The sequence below is a fragment of the Pelodiscus sinensis genome, chromosome 22 (assembly GCF_052426305.1).
Source record: "Pelodiscus sinensis isolate ZL-2025 chromosome 22, ASM5242630v1, whole genome shotgun sequence".
NCBI classification, from domain to species: Eukaryota; Metazoa; Chordata; order Testudines; family Trionychidae; genus Pelodiscus; species Pelodiscus sinensis.
Genome location: NC_143073.1, coordinates 23,947,745 through 23,953,568, shown reverse-complemented (window position 1 = coordinate 23,953,568; position 5,824 = coordinate 23,947,745).

The window sequence follows — 5,824 nt, the reverse complement described above, 5'->3', positions numbered from 1 at the left end:
AGCGCTCCGCTAGTTCGATTCAAATTCGAACTAGCGGAGCGCTAGTGTAGCGCATAGGAAAGTTAGTTCGAACTAACGTCCGTTAGTTCGAACTAACTTTCTAGTGTAGACATACCCTTGGAGAGTTCTCTGCAGCTACAGAGAGGGACAAGCATGTCTCTTTCTCTCCAAGACACCATTCTCCATTTTCTGTAAGTAGGGTAAAGTTTAGGTAGTTTCGTTAGGTTTTATTGTGTTATGGATTGGGTATGGGATCTGAGATCTGGCACTGTTTAAAGATGTTTTGGCTTTTCTTTGTAACTAAGTTCTAGGCCCATGGAGTTTCTCCATGAGTATATTTTGTTACCTTCCTCTCCAGTCATTATACTTGCAACAAGAATATTGTTGTAATAATAAAAGTTCTTTCTTTTCTTTTATTAACCTGGCAGTGGTTAATTGTGTGTCCTGATTTTTATTTTAGGGGTGAGATTTCCCAAATGATCTTTCCCCTGATTTCTTTATCAACATTTGGGTGGTGGCAGCAGAAGTTTTATTCCCAAGATCTAGGTTTTTAAGATCTTGGGGGAAGTTTTATACCAAAGCCTGGTAGAGAAGGCTTTGGGGTACACTTGCTGGCCCCCACTTCGGCATTTATCATGCCAGAGTGGGGAAGGAGCCATGACAGTGTTCCCTTCCGGTTTCTTTCTTGTTAGGTCCCTTCCAAAGCTTTCAGCACTGCAGAGCCTGTGGAGAGAGCTTGAAAGCGATTACTTACCTCTATAGCATTGGGGGATTCCCGTGTTGGCCTTTTTCCCCTTCTAGAAGTTACATGCCACCAGTTCTCTTCTTGGTCACGTACTGCCCTCTCTGGCTCCTCTGCTTGCCGTGCTTGAAGGATTAAACGCTGCCTTCTATCGAGGAAGTCTTCATCCTCTCTGATCAAGCGTAGGGTTGACACTTGGGCCTCCAGTCCTCTAATTTTTTCTTCCAAAATGTCGATCAGCTTGCACTTCCTGCAGATGAAATCCGTTCTTTCTTCCGGGAGGAAGACAAACATGGCACACGCTGTGCAGGTAACAGCAGCAGACCCATCACCAACCATTGCTGCTGTCCAGGAGAAGGGATTTAAAAAGAAGGCAAGAGAACCTCGCGCCCTTCCCAACTCCCTCTCTAAACTCCCTGTTAGCACTCACCTGTTCACAAGCTCCTTGGTTGCTTGCCCACTGCCTTATAAAGGCCTGGATCGCCTGAAAGTCCTTCCCCCTACCAAGCCTCAGCCAATCAGCAGAGGCTTCTAGAATTCAAACTTTAATTAGAAGCCAACAGTTTCCACCTGCCAATCACAGCACCTACCACTCATAGCCAATCACAGCACAAACTCCATCTAGGGGAGGGGGAGGGAAAAGGGGAAGTGGAAAAAAAAGCCTCACTCTCAAACACAGGGGGAAAAAAGCAAACAAAAACAAAAAAAGAACACACACCAACCCTCACTCACAAGCACAAGCTCAGCACCCAGCAAAAAAGCCTCTAACACAGTGGTCTCCAACCTTTTTACACTGAAGATCACTTTTTAAATCTCAGAACAGGCGAAGATCTACCACACCGCCCCATTCTTGAAGCCCCGCCCCTTTCTATTCTCTTCCTGTCCATCACTTGCTATCCCCAGCCCTTACTTATACACTCTGATAAACACAAGAGGTGGAGGGCTGGGTGGCAGCGGGTGGCTGGTTCGTGCCGTTCCAGGTGCAGGGTCTGCTGGCTGGGTGCTAGTTCGACTTAAGTAGCTACACAGCCCTTAATTCGAACTGCTTAATTCGAACTAGGCGTTAGTCCTCGTGGAATGAGGTTTACCTAGTTCGAATTAAGCGCTCCGCTAGTTCCAATTAAGTTCGAACTAGCGGTTTGTACTTGTAGCGCCTATGAAAGTTAATTTGAACTAACAACTTTTTACCTCCTTCATCCAGTAAGGGCCCCACACCCTCTCTGGTCACCCTCTTATTCCTAACAGGCCTGTAGAAACCTTTCTTGTTCCCCTTCACATCCCTGACTAGTGGCAATTCCAATTGAGCTTTCACCTTCCTGATAACTCCCCTGCATGATCAAGCAATCGATTTATACTCCTCCCTAGTCATCTGTCCAAGTCTCCACTTCTTGTCAGCTTCCTTTTCCTGTTTAAGATCACCAAGGATTTCCCTGCCAAGCCAAGCTGGTTGCCTACTATATCTGCTCTTCTTACTGCACATCAGGATGGTTTCTTCTTGCACCTTCAATAAGGCTTCTTTAAACTACTGCCAGCTCTTCTGGCGTCCTTTGCCCTTCATGTTAGGGTCCCAGCGGATCCTGCCCATCAGTTCTCTGAGGGTACGTCTACACTAGCCCCCTAGATCGATGTAGGGAGGCTAATGAGGTGACTGAAATTTCAAATGAAGTGCGAGATTTAAATATCCCACGCTTGATTTGCATGTTCCCGGCCGGTCACCATTTTAGAAATTGACTACCCCGAAGTAACTGCCCGTGTCTACATGCGACAGTGAAACGGGATTCTGGAATAAAGCCCTAACTCGAATTAGCTGGTATTCCTCCTGCAATGAGCGAGAGGTGCACAGAGTGTGTCCGGCAGGGCCACTGGCAGGCTGGGAGTGTCTCATCGCATGTTGTCAGCTGCATTCCTGGATCACACACCCGGGAGTGGTCGGGGCAGGGAGGGAGGCTGAGGTCAGGGGGTGTTTGCTACAGATGCCCCTCATGTTCCCATGGCGACATGGCCCACGGGCAGGAGCAGCGCTGGGGACACAAGGGGTGTGTCTAGACTACAGAGCTGTTTTCAGAAAAACGGCCGTTTTTACAAAAAACTTCACTTACGTCCACACTGCAATGGCGTTCTTTCAAAAGAAAATGGAAACAACAGAGGGGTTTTTCCCACATTGGTAAACCTCTTTCTACGAGGAAGAAGCCTCTTTGTGAAAGCGCTCTTTTGGAGAAGGCGTGTGTGGACGGGGAAAAGGGAGTTCTTTCGAAAGACGAGGAAAGAGGAGAAAGCACAGGTGCCCTGGTGGCCACTCGGCCCATAGCAATCCCAGCTTCCATGCGAGAGAGCGTCCATTCAGTGTGGGCGCTATCTTTGCAGAGAGCACATCGCTTTTTCGATGGGCTTTCCCAGGGTAGACGCTCTCTTTTGGAAAACGTTTTGGGGAAGCTTTCTTCCGAAAGACGCCTGCAGTCTAGACGTGCCCCAGCAGAGCCAGGCAGGGAGAGGGCTGCTGTCCCAGGCGCACTCAGGGGTTCATTGTCCCCGCAGCCGGCCCAGCGTTGGGGTGTCAGGCTGTGAGGCAGCACTGCACAAGGACACCTGGGAACCTGTGACCGGCTGAGCACAGCGCCCTATGCCCAGCGCAGCACGAGTTTGCCAGGTCTCAGCCCTGAGAGGCCGTACGCTGGGCTGGTGGTGTAACAGCAGCGAGGTTACAAGGGCGTCACCCCAGAGACTCAGCCTGCGTTTTCCCTCTTGGCCTTTCTTCTCCCCCGACCTTCGTGCCTGTTTTGTCGTACGGCAGCAGGGCCAGTGACACAAACGCAGCTTTCACAGAAATGGCTCCTGGCTCTGCAGCTGGCTGGCCCCACGTCGCTCCTCCAGGACAGCCCCAGGTGCACCAGTGGCATCACCGCTATGGTGAGAGGCCTCAGGCGGGGTTCCCTCTGGCCACGCCCCCAGCAGCTGGGCCCTGGGAAGAACAGGGACATTTGGGACTGAAAGGCTGGGAGGCAGAGCCCCAGCGGGTTGTGGGGCAGTGGCAAAAGAACCTGCCAGGTCAGTCGGGTCTGGCTCTGGTTGCTGCCCGTCACAGTCCTGCGAAGGAGTCCTGGGAACTCTGGGGTTAGGCTGGGTCTCGGAGGTGAGTTCTCCTGCCAGGTCCTCCTCCTCCTCCTCGCTGCTCCTCTCTCCCTTTTCCCTGTGCTCCCTCTTTTCCCTTTCCTGCCGGTCTCCTTGCTGGATCCCCGTGTATACAGTGAAACCCGAGTCCTGCTGAACTAGACTGTAACCAATGATTTTAGTTCATTTTTATTAACCAACCCTGACGCACAGCAACAGCATTACCAAACCGATCAGACCCGCCGCCTCAGGTGCTTTACAGCCAGCAGAATTAATTACACAGCAGCCAGGAACGATTCCACCCAGGCTGAGCTCAGACAGGCGGATGATAGGGGAGTGAGGGCCATAATCAGAGGGAGGATTTCACAGCCCCAGCTGTTGATGAGCAGTTTCTTGCCAGAGGAAATCCCGTAACTAAGTTTCCTCTGCCCAGATTGAGCTCTGGCTCTGTGTCTGGGGCCGGTGGGGGCCATTTGGAGGGGATCTCCGCTCACAGCCTGGCGACACTATTGCAATGCAGGGTAGATCCATGTGAGTGTGGGACTCCAGCTGAACCGCTAACAGCTGCTGCTCCTCCTCAGGCCTTCTAATAGGGCTGCAGAACCAGTATTTGGCCAGGCTCTGCTGGGGAGCGAGAGGAGCTTTTGAACAGCTGTTGGGCGGACGCCAGGCTACACCGCCCCACAGGCCGTGGCCTCGCGTGTGCTACCTCCCCTGTGTTTCCTGGCAAGAACTCAGGGATGCCGGAGCTCTGTGCTGCTGGACAAGAGCCGACCCCACTTCTTGCCGCTCGCTCATTTCTGGGAAAGGGGCCGCTCAGCCTGTTGCTTTTGGTTTCTTCACACCCCCAGCTGCAAGCTGAAGCTGAGTCAACAGCAGCGTTTGCCTCTCACGTTTCCCACCCTGAGCTGGATGAACTGTATATGTGGTGGGGGCCAAGGGGTGGGAGGGGCTCAGGGCTGGGGCAGAGGGGTGGGGTGCAAGGGTGAGAGGGTGGGCTTGGGACCAGGCCGCTCCAGCTCCAAGCTGCTCCTGCCACCGCGGGAGGGAGGGTCCAGGCCATCCAGGCTGCAGTGAGGAGGACGGCTGGTGAAGGGACGGCAGGAGGGGGTGACTCAGCCCACCTCTGGCTGCTGCTGGATCCTGCCCTGTGGTGGGTGGCCTGTGTGGAGCTGCGCAGATTGGTGCACGGCCGCCCAGCCTGCCGGGAGCTTAGCACAACAGCAGAACACTGGTGCAAACCAGCAAGCAGGGGTCTGGGATGTAGCAGCAGGAGGGGCGTAAACGAGACGGCAGCAACCATTCTCTACTCGACTAGAGCCCTGTGTCCGGTTCTGGGCAGCACATTTCCGGAAAGAAATTGGGGAATGTGCAGAGAAGTGCAAGGAAAGTGATGAATGGTCTAGAAAACATGAGTTATCAGGGAAGACTGAAAGAATTGGCGGTATGTCTACACTACAGCACTAATTCGAACTAACTTAATTCGAATTAGTTAATTCGAACTAAGCTAATTCGAACTAGTGCATCTAGACCTAAAAACTAGTTCGAATTAGCATTTTGCTAATTTGAACTAGCATGTCCACATTGAGTGGACCCTGAACCGGGGTTAAGGCTGGCCGGAAGCAGTGCCGGCAGGGCATCAGATTAGGACTTAGAGCGTGGAGCTGCTGTCTCAGGTTAGCCGAGGGCTGTGTTTAAAGGGACCCGACCCCCACCCCAGACAGACAGTTCTCAGAGGTTCCCCGTTTGCAAAGCAGTCCTGGCTTGGAGAGCCCTGAGTGCCCACACTTGGCACATCACAGCACTCGGCCATCAGCCCGGCTGCACTTGCCGCAGGCTGTCATCTGGGGAGAGGGGGCAACTGGGGGGCTGCAGGAGAGCTTCCACCCCCAGAAGCCTGCAGAGCCAGCCCAGTCCTCCCCATCGGGGGCTCGTACCCCATTCCTCCCTCACCTCCTTCCACTTACCCCTCCC